This window comes from Pinus tabuliformis, chromosome 1_2, assembly GCF_031772625.1.
Source record: "Pinus tabuliformis cultivar Carrire ecotype Pingquan chromosome 1_2, CPIR1, whole genome shotgun sequence".
NCBI classification, from domain to species: Eukaryota; Viridiplantae; Streptophyta; class Pinopsida; order Pinales; family Pinaceae; genus Pinus; species Pinus tabuliformis.
Genome location: NC_142298.1, coordinates 612,826,690 through 612,841,965, shown reverse-complemented (window position 1 = coordinate 612,841,965; position 15,276 = coordinate 612,826,690). Strand labels below are relative to the sequence as shown.

Below are 15,276 nucleotides of genomic sequence, written 5' to 3'. Positions count from 1 at the left end.
TATCTATTTCCCCTTCCCCTACTAAAACTATGTATATAACTCCCCTATATATTTATCCCTCCCCCTGGTTGAAAAATAACCATATACATCCTTGGAAATTGCTAAGTTTATCTGAAACTCAGCAAGAATCCTCATTTCTCCCCCTAACTATCTTCCAAGTGCATAAGGACTCATTCCTTTGCACAATTCTCCTTCACATGTTTGAAAAATCACCCCTTTGACCTTGGTTTGCCTTTAGAAGGCATGAAACCCTCTTTGGCCACTAAGCCCTCCCAATACCTCATCACTTTCCTCCTAAGTGCCTTTGGACTCCTTCCGAGGCATAAGAGTACCCAAACCATGCAAAAACCATGTTAAAACCTTCAACGCATGAGAATTCCTCCTTTTGGGCCATCGGACCCCTTCCGATGGCTTATAAACCATTCAAAAGCATAAAGAATACCCCTCCGAATTCATTTGCCTTGCATTTTTGTGCAAATAATGGCTCCGACAGCGAAAGTGCCGACCAAATCTAAGCCGTCCATCTTTCCGCCCAAATCAAACGGCCCTCGGCGTTTCGGCGATCGCAATGTGTAAAGGCTGTGCCCTCCACCCCGCCGATTGCCGAAGTCCCGAAATAATCACAGCCATCCATTTTTGGGCCCCAGATCAACGGCCCATATGTAATCGCATCGCTCCCATATGGCTCCGACCAGCGGAGCCGAAAAGTAATAAAGCGCGGCATAAATATATTTCGGGTCCGATGGGTTTTCGGCGTTTCTATGTGGCAGCCCCCATGTCCCCGCCGATAGCGAACTTCCGACTTAGCGCCGGCCGTCGGATCGCCCTCCCAAATCAACGGCCCATGTTTGATCGGCGGCCACCCCTTATGTTTGGCTCCGACCAGCGGAGCCGAAATTTTATCAGGGCGGGTTTGTAAAAGTTTTCGGGTCTGAAAGGAGCCCGTTGCATAGTGAAAGGGAAGGCCCCCGATATGGCAGAGCCGAAATAACAATAAAGCATGGTATATTAGCATTTCGGGTCCACAAACCAAATTTTTGTAAATCCGCCGATATGACATCGCCGATGGGCCGGACGCGATTCCAAATAAAAGGAAGGGCCTATAGCATATCGGGTCCGCGCAGTTTCGGCGATTGTTTATGTGCCACCCCCGGTCCGCCCGACGCCGATATTGCGATAAGATCTGGGCCGTTGGATCGGCCCACGCCGGATCCAACGGCCACGATTTAATTCAATGAACAGTGTCGCTATTTGGCCGTTTTTTCAATGAAAATTCATGTTTTTATGGCATTCCGCCTGTTTATAATAAAAGGGCCATTTAAATGTTTTCTGTGCGGCGCCCGTGCCTGCCCAGGTATAAAGGAAATGATGGTTTCCTTAACCATTTTGAGATCGCTCCAAACCCTGTTTTTGCTCCAGGGGGCCAGTATCGGCCTCGGCACAGTCGGCAACACTTTTTCCTCCTGTTTGCACCATTTTTCAAAGTTTAAAGCTAGTTTTGATCGGCCAGAGCGCCGATAGCATTCCAAAGGCCACGGGAACCTTTGCAGCAGTTAATTTTGCATTAAAGGGCAGAAAAGGGGCGATTTGACAACGTAAAGTGTATCAGAGGAAAGAGAAGGCTCAAGTGCATGTCAAAGGGTATCGGGAAAGCGACAGACAGTATCAGTATTGTGGTTCAAAGTAGATGAAGGCAGAAAGGCCCCAGTAGTTATAGCAAAGCGTCATTGAGCTGTAATGGCTCACCAACTTGCAGTTTTTTCCGTTTAAGGCAACAGGACCACTTGAAAGCAGATTAAAGGATTTCAATGCAGATTTATGAGAAGTGCAATGGTCCCAGTCACATTTTGGAGCAGTGCTACTTCCTTAATTACGTAGTTATCACGTAGAGGACAACACGTGGCTCAAGGCACTCTTTCAGTCCATTTTTGAAGCTGCAAGACCATGTGCAGCCCTAAAGAACCATTTTGATAAGGCTGCTCCCTCATGCGCAGCCGTTTTAAGTTATTTCATGCATTTATTTCCAGCATAGATTAGGATCAATGACATTGACTACACAGATCTCTTTTGATCTGTTTTCAGAGATATTTTTGAGATATTTTTTCCCCTTGACAGCTGTTCAAGGGAAGTCTGTAGCTATTTTTCTTTATATACCACCCTCTGCACAGTTTTAAGGGTTGGTTGGTTAAGATACTCCAAGAGAGACTCGCACTGTATATCTAATATTTTCTATAATCAAAGACTGCTTACAAGCTTGGAGAATGGACTGTTTGATGTGTTGTTAATGGTTCCAAAGAGTGAATGATGGAATTCCTGTGCTGCTATATGAATCAATAAGTGTTCCTAACCTCTGTTATTTCAATTTCATATATGCTCAAGTCACAGAACAAAGGATTGGTTTAGAATTTGCTTAGCTGCACTCTATGCTCAGTTTTTGTGGCTTCTTAATGTTTTCCTCTTGATTTAGGCATAAATATGAATTCTTTTATGGCTCATGTTTGATCTATTTCACATATGAATGACTGTTATCTAAGAATTCTTAGCTGCTCCTAGATAGAGCTCATTCATCTTCCCTCTGCTAACCTGATTGAGAGATTCTTTGTTGCCTCTCATTCCTTAGCCTTCAATCCATCTCCATTCAGCTTGAGTATTGTTTCATGAGCAGCTACCTTGCTCCTCATTCCTCTTGTGACCAAGAAAACGCACCAGCAGTCTTACTCCATGACTCCATGCCCAATGGTTTGAAACTTACCACACTATGCTTTGCCTCTCTACTTGAAAGCATCATCCTTCCCACCAAAACTTAAACAAAACCCCTGAACTCAATAACTAGCCTAAAATCATCATCAACAAAGCTAAATCAGAAAGAGAGAGCCCTCTCTGATTGCAGGTAGGCTAGGACCTGCAATCCAAAGATTGGTTTGTGGTTACCTCGGCCGTATCCTTTAAAGGAGCTTAAGGACAACCTTATTGATAACAGATATAAGACCACGGTCATGGGACACGTATTCCAAGGTGAATGGTGGGAAAAACATCCTAGTGGATGTTCATTGATTTATTATGGCTAAGGAAATTGGCAGAGGCAATGGGTAAGGCTTTGGAAAGGAAAAGTGGAGTTTCGGCACAATTATTTATGAAAATAATGGAAATTAGGAGAAAAATGAAGGTGAAAGGTCACAGGTTTCACATGAGGAGGAAATAGAAAGAAAATAATGTAAATTGAAGAAAATAGAGGTTGATAAAAAGGCTTATAAGGATCAGTTGGCAAGTTTTTGACAGGTTTTTCGTGGAGATCTCTTTTATTCTTTCCGCTCATACTCTTGGACACTTAGATTTTTCTTGGAGAACTCTTAGAGGAGTGTGGCATACATGGAATTTGGAACAAGAAGGAAAAGAGGAAGAAAATGTCAAGGAAAGAAGAGAAGGATCAAGCAACTACATTAGTATTCTTTGCAAGTATCGATTTACATATGTGTTTTCTTTTCTAGATTTAGCATGCATGGTATTGCATGTGATTCTTTACTGTTATGGCATGGGTTTTTCTAGGTGTGATAGTGTTTTCATCCTAGCCTTGCCATTTACAGATAGCCATGGTGTGATGGGGTTCTCATGTTTTGGTTGAGCTGGATTGCCAGATGGATTCGAAGATGATTGAGGTTGATCTCTAAATGATAGAACACATGGCCTAGTGACCCTTGAATCAGACTGTGGGTTGTGGTAAAGATGGATTTTGTTTTTCCCTAGTGGGCCTAGGAATCCTCTACTGATGAATGGTGAGATATATGATAAAGCCTAGAGGTGGGTGCTCTCCATTAGGCCTAGTAATCCTGAGATGCGATATGCATTAAACACTAGAGAGTGGGTCTTAGTTTAGGGCCTAGTGATTGGGTGTGTATTATGGTAAAGCCTGAGAGATTAGGAGAAAGGAAAATTCCTCATGGTGTAGGTGGAGAAAACTGGTGGAATCCATGTTTTTTTTGGCCTAGTGGTTTGGTGGAGATCATGGTAAAGCCTGTTATTACATGTTTATTGTGTTGGCCTAGTGATCTAGGATGGATTACAGTAAAGTTTGGTTTCTATTGGTGAGGGTGAGGTGATTTTGCCTCGGGATGCCCCGGTTGGTTATTTTGGTTTGAGTCACACATTCATGCTTGGAATTTGGAACGTGGGTGAATGGCTGAAGAGAGATTTGGCTCAAGTGGAACATGGTAGTCCCATCCCAAGTTGGATTTTGCATTAATTAATAAGAGGTTCTCTCCTTGATATCTTATGTATAAATCTATTGCTTTATATGTGGATTTTTTCGCTGATGTATCGTTGATATTTTTGTTGTTATTATGCTGGTTATAAGCATGGATTATGATAGTGATGATGTATGGATTTCCACAGGTTTTGATTTGTAAATGAATAAAAGGTGTATCTATGAGCTAATAGATGATAATGCAGCTAATGATATAAGGCAAAAGTGCTTCTTATTAATTCTTAGTTAAGTATGAGAACCCTATAATTAAATTTGTTGTTTACAATTGTAGATTACATATTTGTGATATGTTTGAAGAAATTCCTGTCATAGCTAGTAGGGGTCCAATCAATCTCTTGTTTAATTAATTGCATTTTTATCATCATTACCTTTCTATATTTCTATTTTGAAGGTTTCATTTAATTCTTGGAAGTGACCTCGGCTCTCATCCTAAAAAAGTGGCTCAAATGCTGAGGACGCTAGCACAATGCTCAGCAAAATAGTCCCTGGATGCTGATATGCCATGCTATGGGAGTGTCCAGAGCCCTCTAGACACAGACATGCCCATATCATGGGAAATTTTCTGGGTTACCTAGTCTAAAAACTCAGTGAGACCCATGGGTTGATTACTTGAGAGGATGGGATGGTTCTTGGGAGTCCTGTTACTAATGTGGAAGGTTTATATGTTGTGTTTACATTGATTCCACTTGCTTAAGGTCACATAGGAGGTTTAATCCCATCATAGTAACCTATGATCACATGTTTACCCTGGTTGTTCAGTTACATCGGTATATGTGGGAGGAGGGTGTTACACAATACTCCCCTAGAAAACAATCCAATGTACTTTTTTAAAGGAAATCTTTATGTTTGTTTTTTTTTCTATCTTGTTGTTCTCTTAAAAGGATGGATGTACACACATTGTGTAAAGCCATGCATGAAACCACTTGTTGTATATTTAAAAGGATGGATTTATACATATTGTGTATACCCATGCAGACATTCATTTTTATGATAATATAATTTATCCCCATTTGAGTTTCATCATTGTTAAGTTATTTTTACATGATTTTCAGGAATCTCTATATTTTTCTCTTATTCACCCCATGAAAATTGATTCCGTTTCAAGGCTTGATCAACAAGGCACCAATTAAAGTTATGGTCACATCATGGGCTTCTTCGGTGGGTTAAGTATTTAATATAGGTAGGAATCTCAGCAAAAGATCATGGTCAGAAGTAGATATATGTAAGCACAAGAAGGGTGAAAAGGGAGAACCATGTGGCGATCTTGCATGTTTTCCCCTTCTCACGTCCAAGAGAAGAATTTATGTTGTTCAAAACCAACGGGGTTTGAATTGTTGTATTGTAAGTGTGATTAAAACGATTTTTATCAGGAGTTTTCATTAAGAATGGTTTTTCCCAAGTATGTATAAGTGGACAAGGTCATCACATCAGAACTTTGTTATAAGTGAGGTTTGGACTTCCATCCACCTTTTCATTTCCATGCAAATTTCTAGGGTTGTGATAGTTTGGTTTTTTGAATTTGTATGTAATTTCACATTGCTTAAGAGGTAGCTATGTTGGTATTTTGTACAGTATGTGGTGTTGCATTCACTAAATGATTTTATTTTACTTGAGAAAATTGTTCAAAGCTAAAGAACAATCATAAAAATTCTTTGGTTTGTCGCATTTCAGTGTTATTTTTCCATTAGGTATGGTGGAATCACCTTTAATCATTTCCAGAAAGGACTAACCCTATAGATATGAATTTATAGTTATGCTTTATATTAGCTTTTCCACACTACAATCATTGGTAAACTAACGAACTTTGCATGTTCACTATTTCTAATGCAGAGATAAGTGGGGAGGTGGTTTGGAGAGTCACCACAACAACTGTGAATCAAAATTCAAAATAGATAACCTCCCAACCCAAGATAGAAGAATGATTGTTTCGTAAAACTTTCAACTCAAAATTTTGGAATATATAGAAGTAACTCTAGAATGTAATTGTGTTGGAAGCTATTTTTGTGTTTATTAGTGACTTAAAATATAGTGTGTTTATTAGCGATTTAAAATATAGTGTGTTTACTAGTGATTTAAAATATAGTGTGTGTTATTAGTGATTTAAAATTTGTTGGAGTAACTTATTACTTGTGATCTGAGAAATGAAACTATTTAAATATGAACCTTAGAGATGAATGGAATGATAGTTGGTTAAAATTGAATGGTGAGTTTGACATAACAATTTTCATTGTTGGGCAAGTAAATACATATTTTTGCTGTGTTGGAATGGATAATTTTCATATTCAAAAGGAAAACAAACAGAAGATTAGTGGCCAATAGGCATGTGAGGAAGAGCTAGCATTATTCTCACATATTTTTGTGGCAAATTTTTCTAGTTACATTTATATCATCCCTCTATGGAATTGTCATAATCCTTTATATAAATACGAGTGATTAGTTTTAATATAAATCTTTGCTTCAAGTAGTGATTCAGTTCTATTCATTGTGTTTTAGATATTTGTTTGAGGAGGTCTGATATTATGCAATTTTTGTTATATATGTGCCGTATCGGCTACAACCACCCTCCAAAATTTTGGCCTACACCAATTTTGGAGCCTCCCTTGTAGAGTTTCACTTGATGACTGCACACACTCGGGTTCACTCTATGAGCTCATGTGAGTCTTTACATTCGCCTTGCTTGTTTATTTCATACAATTCTTTGCATGTTGATGTCTAAGTCATGCTTGTGACTATTCTCTGTTTATGCTCGAGGTATTTGCTTCATATGTGTTTGATGTGTTTGACATGAAATAATTTTTCATACTCACACACGGAGTCACATTCAATGTTTCGCGAGCATCATCTCGATCATGAACGATCAATCACGAGTGTCGTGCTTGTTGCTTGCACTGTCGTTCAATCATGTTTAAAATATGTATCCAAATGGTTTTGTATTTTTGTCTTCAAGTCATGCAAGTGTGTGTCTATATGATCATCTATGCATCTTTTGACTATTCACACGCTTAGTCATTTTTTCTGAAGTTACGATGACCAAACGCTTCACTGACAACTTGACCATCACCCTACTTTCGACTCGATCGATTGTAAACCAGAACAACATAGAAGAACCAAGCTAGTTCTTTCGAGTTGTGCTTCACGCAAGCATTTTAATTAGCACTCATGCTAGCCACCCTGTCAGTCAACTAGTTGTTCATCTTAGAAATTGTGCATTGCTCATGAGCAGGCCTCCCGCTGCCCATCAGTCAGCTCAGGTTAGAAATTGTGCAGAGATGATTAGCAGGTTGGCCTCCCGGCCTTAGTGTAGTTTTCCGATCTAGCAGTTCCCAGCAGTAGACTGTCTTTTCCCTCTAGGAATTGTGCAGATTCTGCTGCCAATGGCTGAGCAACCAACTGATAGTTCCCTCTGGGAATTGCACAAGTATGACTACCAATATTTTGGGAAGTTCACCAAAAAAATAACGCAACCCCTGCCTGATAAACCCTCATGCAGCCCAACCTATTCCTCTGGAAAATTGCACAAATTTCACTCTCTAGCCCTTGCTGACTATTCATTCCAAAAAATATGGAGAGCCTGCCTGCCTTGCCTTCCAGCAGCCCGGACTATTCCTCCCAAAATTTTTGCAATTTTGCCTCCCAGCTAAGCTAGACCTTATAGTCAGTCACTGTGAACTCATATCACCTATCTCCATCTCTCAGTGACTCTTGCATAGTTTTCGTCAGCAGTTACATAGAGCCATCATCCTGCATCACAACCCTGCTGCCTCTCATGATCACCCGCAAATGAATGATCATGTGTCATGGTAGACTAGGAGCTTTTTGATTTGACGTCGTCTCATCATGAGGGACTTAAAGTCTAGGTACACCCACAAACATGTCAAGACAACGAACATGATGAACGAATGGAGTACATGCAGATGGATAAGTTCATGAAGCGGACGAACAAATGAAGCATGCGACGCGGACGAATGCGACAAACATGCACCTTCGTGAACAAGTGAGCCCGTGAAGCCTTCTAACATGAAAGAAAGTAACAACATGCTAGAGCTTTTGTTGGGAATGGGTTTCCCCAAGAGTAGTTTTGGGGCTAAAAGCCCATCTTTTGGGATAATTTTATAATATAGTTGTAAAGTCTCTGCATTTTGTGGTCCCGGAGTGTGTAGGTGTCAAGAGTCATAAAGGGTTGTCCTCCCTTATTTTATAAAGTGTCAAGTCAGCTGTAAAGATCTACCCATGGTCGACAAACCATTGGATTGTATAAAAAGGAGCTAAGTAAGTAATCTCTAAGTAAGAAAAAAAGGAAGATAGTAGCAAAGTAGAGTGGAGAAGTCTAAGTGTTCTTGCTCTATAGCTGAGTGTGCAGAGGCCTAGGGTGGAAGTCTGCAGTTGAGCGCACAGACCTCTGCAACTATGTGCACAGGGCGGATAGAGTCTGTATGAAACTGGAAGATATCAATAAAGAGAAGTATTCTACAATTACTCTGTATTTAGTTCCTATTAATGCACCTGATAATATTGTGTTTTGGGTTTAATTTACAATGTTTATTTGATGCATGAATATACGTGATTGTATCGGTTAATTGAATGAAATTAAGGATATCAGTTTATGCGGTGCTAATTGTGATTGATTAGTAAGATCAGTAAAAAAATAGAGATAACGTGGGGACCTATACAATACATTGTCATAGTTGCACGAAAGTATGTAGACCATAGGTTAAGGCTTCACAAAGGTCAATTGTACACCTTCATGGAGGTAGTGAAGGGCGGAATAAAGGGTAGATTGGCAGAGCCGTAAGGCTTAGCTAGAAAAACCTACGCGAAAGTAGGGGCAGGGGGTATAAACTAACATCACAACCATCTCAGGGTGCAGAAACTTGGTTCTAGCATCCCTCCATACTACTTCAGGTGACACTTTGATTCGCGCTCTGCGGGATGATGCCGAAAGCACAAGTAGTTTAGGGATTTGTTTTGCTAACTAACGCTGAACCTGGGTTAGGGCCCACAAAGACAAAAAATGGTTCGGTTGTTGGGACCAGAATCTGCATGAGAGATGTGTGATGTCATATCACTAGAGTCCAATTAAGAAAGAGATCGAGGACTAGTTGAATAGAAAGATCCACGAATTTCGGGCACAGGAGAACAGAAACTCGTGGTTGACAAACGAACAGTGGCTAGACAGGTACCTATATACAAAAATCCATGAGATATTTTTTTTCCCTTTCTATTTGAGTTATACGAGTGGATCACGAAGATAGTAGATAGTCGAGGAAGGTGGAGGCTTGATGGTCCTACTGTCTAGACCTTGGAGCTAGTACAGAGACTAGAAGCTTCTAAGGATAAGATTGCCCATGTTGTCAATCATTGGCTCGACCAAATTGGTAAGATCACCCACGAGGTAAGTACTTGAAGTCTTTAAGATGTTATTGTGCGAAAAATGGGTTATGCAGCTACATTGATGTTTAGAGCTACACAAAGTGGAAAGACTTACAGGAACAAAGGAATAAAGGGCCCTAAATATAGCCCACTGATTTCACCTCCTTTGAGTAACGAAGAGGGAGTAGCGTACGCTTCTCTGTGAATAGCAGTTCAGTTGATAAAACAAGGATTCCCAGGACTGCCACCTCCACTTACACCACCTCCAACTTCACCACCGTCACCTACAACTTTTCCCACACCACCACCACCTCCAGCACAGTTCAACACGGTGAATTTAGTGAAGCTGCCTTTGTTTAAGGGATTGGGAAATGAGGACCTGGACTAGTTTTGGCTCGTCGTAAAATATATATGGGAAGCTCATGGCACCACAGATGATCACGTGAAGAAGGAAAAATTGATTAGTGCTTTACAGGATTACGTGCTAACTTGGTACATCAAGTACTCTAATGATAACCTAAACATTAGGTTGGTAGAGATCCAAAATGCGCTGAATAAAGAGTTCAGTAGGCATGAATCTGAGGTGAAGCCAATTGTGGGGTTCAAGTAAATCACGATAAAACCAAGTGAGACAGCTACGTAATTGGATCAAAGATTGAAGTGTAAAATCTGTTAGAGTCGGTCTAGTCATCCCTCCATCAGAGATCATTTCTCTTATAGCATTTCACTTTTAGGTGTCTCATTCTGTTTATTCATCTGCATCCCGCTAGGGGCATGCCACAATCTGACGGAAGGGTCTTCTCATTCATTACCCCTCATGCCTTATCTTGCTGGTTCAGGTATGTTCATCAAAATCAAGTTTTAAAGTCAGTTACAGTCCTGGTTTAGTCTCTTGATCAGTAGAGTCCTTTCAGTCACTAGGCCTAGGGTTTAGTCTTCAAAATGACTAATAACATCAGCAAACATATGAGGGAGGTTTCCAAATAAGTTTCATCGCAAAAATCCTATCATTATATCGCTTGATCATGACTTTTCTTCAAAAATCTGTTTTGAAGAAAATTGTCATTTATGTCATGTACTTGTCAAAGTTTTTCGAATCATGAAAAATTCCAGGCATAGCCCTGATCGCCTTGCCGAAGTCTAATGCAAAACATCCCTACAAAGCAAGCAAATAGATTCATCATCAGTTCAAATGAAGGGAAAATGTCCCAAAAATAGAATTTGTAACTAAAGGCATTTTCAAGCATTATGAAAATGGGTTTGGAAAAATCAAGATTGGAAATCTTCATTTAAAAATCATGTCTCCGAGTGTGTAAAGCTTATTTGCCCTCTTGGAAGCAAAGAAAAGTTGTGTTTGGAGGTGAGCAAGAGAAATTGGGAGAAATCGGTCAAAAACAGGTGCGCGACGCATCGGCTGACTCGAGCGGCACACTGGGCATGAAAACTCAATGTATTTTTACACGTGCAAGGTGCATCCCGGAGGCACGACACATTGGGCCTGCCACACCGCGCATACAACCAGAGGCCTAAAAATGCCCAAAACCCATTCAAATCGCTCAAATGGCCTCGCCTCGTTTCAATTATGTTGTGAAACTTCTCTTCTTTTGGATAGCACATTGAAAATGCGTTAAAATATTTGTTCTAATGAATGGAGACACCGGCTACCACAGTGGTTTCAGTGGCTTGGCATATGAAATCCTGGAAATGCAACTATATCACCGTCGCCACCTAGAAACGTCCATTATATTTCTATTATCACCGACAATGCATGCTCTAACTTGCCAGAGTATATAGATGGATCAATTTCTGCAATAAGTATTAGTGCCATGCTGCTAAGTTTTGGCTGGAAGAAGTCAAAAGCATCAAAGAATATTTCCAGTGTCAATGATAAGACAATATGTATGCATTTACATGCTGGTAGAGATTCTTCAGTAGGCATGTTTTCTTCACTAGACTCAGCTGTAGATTCTGATGAATCTATTCCTCTGGTAAATATGTGTAGAATTACCACTGTCCATGATGTAGTTCTTGCCGCTGAAGCAAGTGCCAAGTTCATAGGGATGATTTTATGGACCAAGTCAAAGAGATCAATGTCACTAAATGTTGCAAAAGAAATTTCAAGGGCTGCAAGGGACTAGGGAGCGGAGCCTGTGGGAGTTTTCGTTGAAGAGGATGCCAATGAGATTGAATAAGCATGTGATGCAACTAACATTGTTTTTATACAGCTTCATGGAGAACGTGCACGTGGGGCCATTTCAAATCTGATACAACATCACCACATTATTTATGTTTCACATGTAGACAAGGATGGATAACTATTGACAAAACCCCCGAACGGGAAATGCTCAGATTTAGTTGATTGTATTTGGATTGTCAGCTTACAAAACGGAATAAAATAGACCAAAATCATGTTGAATTAGAGCACGTGGTGCATTGGGAGAAGGCGCGACGCATTGGGAGGTCGTGGCGCATAGGGCCTCCTGCCACTGTGCATTTTTACTTTGGCAAGGCGCATCTAGGAGGCGTGGCGCAATGGGTGTGTTGCACGGCGCACACAGCCAGAAAGCCAAAAAAAATCGTCGAAACTCACTCCAATTGCCCTGAAACATGTGGACTCAGCTTGTGACAACTGGGATCGCGCAAGACAATACGTTTTCCCCTCTAGTAAAGACAAAATCTTATTTGAAAGCCATTTGTATTAAAAGCTATTTTTTTATTCAAACGACAAAAAAGGAAAGCGAACAGTCAAAGACCAAACGCCTAAATTTAAAAACGTAGATATCTACTGTGGCAGAGAAATAGTATCGGAGGTTTGTTTTTGGCTTCAGTTACAACTCAGAAGGTCTATGATACAGATTTCATTGGCCATTAACAGATTTGAGCAGAAATGTAACATTGCTCCTTTTTATAGATGGTTGGCTTTTCATCTTCTGTTAATAATGGTTAAACAATTATTTATTCTGGTCGATTTGTTTTCCCACCTCTGATTCTATTTATTGTATTGAAAATCATTTGTAAAGGGTTAGAGTTTCTTGGAAACGGTGGAAGGAAAACTCAGCGCTTCACTGTACAGTTTTGGCAGAGAATTAATGAAATGATAGAGCTCTGATTCATGAGATTCCTGTGGTGTGAGTTTAGCAATATGTTTCTTCTTTGTTTCATATGTATCTTGTTATGTTTTACAGTTCATTCACAATCATTTCCAGTTGAATGTTTTTAAGTAAGAAAGGTAGAATCCAGTTTATTGCTCTGCCTTGGAAAGCATTCATCCTCTGTGTGTCTTCTTCTGTCTGAAAAGGATTCATTATACATGCCCTTTTCAGCCTCTCAACAGTCTTTCCACTCCATATTATTTCAAATTTGATTGCTAAATTTCCTGCCTATCTTGCCTCATGAAACACTCTGTGTCTTTGATTTAATTTCTCAGCTCAGGCTGTCCTTTGTCCCATATAGCCCAGAAAATTCAGTCATTCAATAAATTACCTCTTTCATATCTATTTACTAGCCTAAAATCAGTATTCATTTTGAGTCGTCTCAGCCCATATTGTTTATTTTTTACTGAGCGTGACCCGGAGAGATCCCTCTCCTATTCTGGTAGGGCTAGCTACCACACTGAGCATGGTTTGTGGTTATCCTAAATTTTGCCTTCCTTCAGCCTAAGGCCAATTTAGGTTCTAACATAATGGTGACTCCGCTGGCGAAGAAATTCTTTGTTTGTTAGTCTTCTTCGTTGCGTAAAAGGCAAGCTTAACCTACAAACACCCTAGCACTTCTGATAATTCTAAGCTTCCGGATGATAAGTTTAGGATTTGATAGGCTGAGTAAGTTGTTTATGTCCTTTTGATCTTTTGAAAATAGCACGCTGGCTTCAAGAAGATATACCAAAGCTAATCCAGATCCAGATCCTCCTCCTGTCTACAAAAATCCCAATTTGATTCCAAGATTTCTTCATCAAGAGAGCTTTGTGACTCCCGTGTTTAAATCACATTCATGTCCTGCCATTTTTTAGTATCTTGAAGGGATTGATTTTGCTGAGTAGTTTGAAATATCATTGTTTGAGATCAAATCCGAAAGGGCTGTTGACTCTACTGTCCCCAATCCGCATTTTCTTGTAGACCTAGAAACTGAAAGGGCTAACTGGTCAATTGATGATTATATTGTGACATAGCTTCGAAATTCAATTGTGGCTTCAAACCTGCACACCCCTCCTCATACGCCTCACACATCAGCCGCACCCACTCCTCCAACATCGCTAAGACCAAATCCACCAAGAGTGATGGCTGCTCGTTTTGCACCTCTTGTGCTGCCTCAAGTTTTGGATGATATGCCCGCAGATTATCAAAGCAAAATTCCTTTGTTTGATGGCACTCCTCACAGCATTACCACTCAACAACATGTGGACAGAATGGAAGATTTCTGTGACCTTCATGAGACGGATGCAGAAAATGTGACAATGAGACTCTTTGTGCAAACATTTGCGGGTGAAGTTAGGAAATGGTTCAGAGCTTTTCCGGCTGCAAGAATCACTACCTTGGCTGACCTACAAAGAAAATTTTTAGACCGTTGGGAAGTGAAAAAGAATCCTCTTCAAATTCTTTCTGAATATGAACAGATCAAGCGAAATGTTGGTGAGTCAGTCCAAGACTATTGCATTAGATTCAATTCCATTTATAATGAAATTCCCGATCATCTAAGGCCACCTGTGGGGCTAGCCATCATGAAGTTTTCGGATGGTTTTGATACTGACATGGCTTATCAACTAAGAGAGAGAGAGCCAACCACAATGGAAGACATGCAGAAGATAACAGTCAGCGTTGAAGCAAATCTGCTGGCCAAGAGGGCTAGAGCAAGAACCGAAAAGAAAGTCACAGCAAAAGAAGAGTCTTCCTCAATAGATCAATTACTGCAAAAGGTAGAGCAGATGTTTGAATGGGTGAAACTTGACAAACCTGAGCCACAAGTTAGAAATCCTAACTTCCGTGGCCAGCAGCAGCCACAATATAGAATAAAACAAAGAGAGCAGCGAGGCCAAGATCAGATAGCATAGCAGCCAGTACAGCCACCTCTGCAGCAAAATTTTGTGCATGGACTGGAGTAAGATGGGGAAGAGAATGTGATAGAGGAAGAAAACCACTTCTTTACTACTGATGATTTGCCTATTTATATTACTGAAGATGAGGAGTATGCAGAAAGTTCAGATGTACACAACGATGCAGATTTCATTCTAGCAAATGACACAGTCTTGGAAGAAGAATCAGATCAGTATCAAAGATGTTATATGAACGCTCTATCCGCTCAGCAGCGGCATTATTCACTTAGAAACAGAGATGTGCCTGTTAATCAAATTCAGAAGAGGAAGGAAGTTTCAGCATCAAAGAATGATTCACCTATTGTACAAAAGAAAGGAAAGGAGGCAGTTGATCCTAATATCTGCAAATCACCATCAACAAAAAAATCAAATCATCCAATTGTATCAAAAGAAAAGGAAAAGAAAGAAGTCCTAGTAAAAAAGGTAGAAAAGACCTCAGATTTTAGTTTAGAGAATGAAATTTCTAAATTGAAGGTATCCATTCCCTTGACTGAAATAATGAGGAACAGAAGTTATAGAGGGCAAGTTTCTAAAATCTTGAATTTTGATCCAATGT

At 40.1% G+C, this 15,276-nt stretch overlaps 1 pseudogene; it reads left to right on the top strand.

The window, feature by feature from the left end:
* The window catches only part of LOC149207127 (N-(5'-phosphoribosyl)anthranilate isomerase 1, chloroplastic-like), a 67,216-nt pseudogene extending 55,186 nt beyond the window's left edge, over nucleotides 1–12,030 (top strand).
* The last annotated feature ends 3,246 nt before the right edge of the window (nucleotides 12,031–15,276 follow it).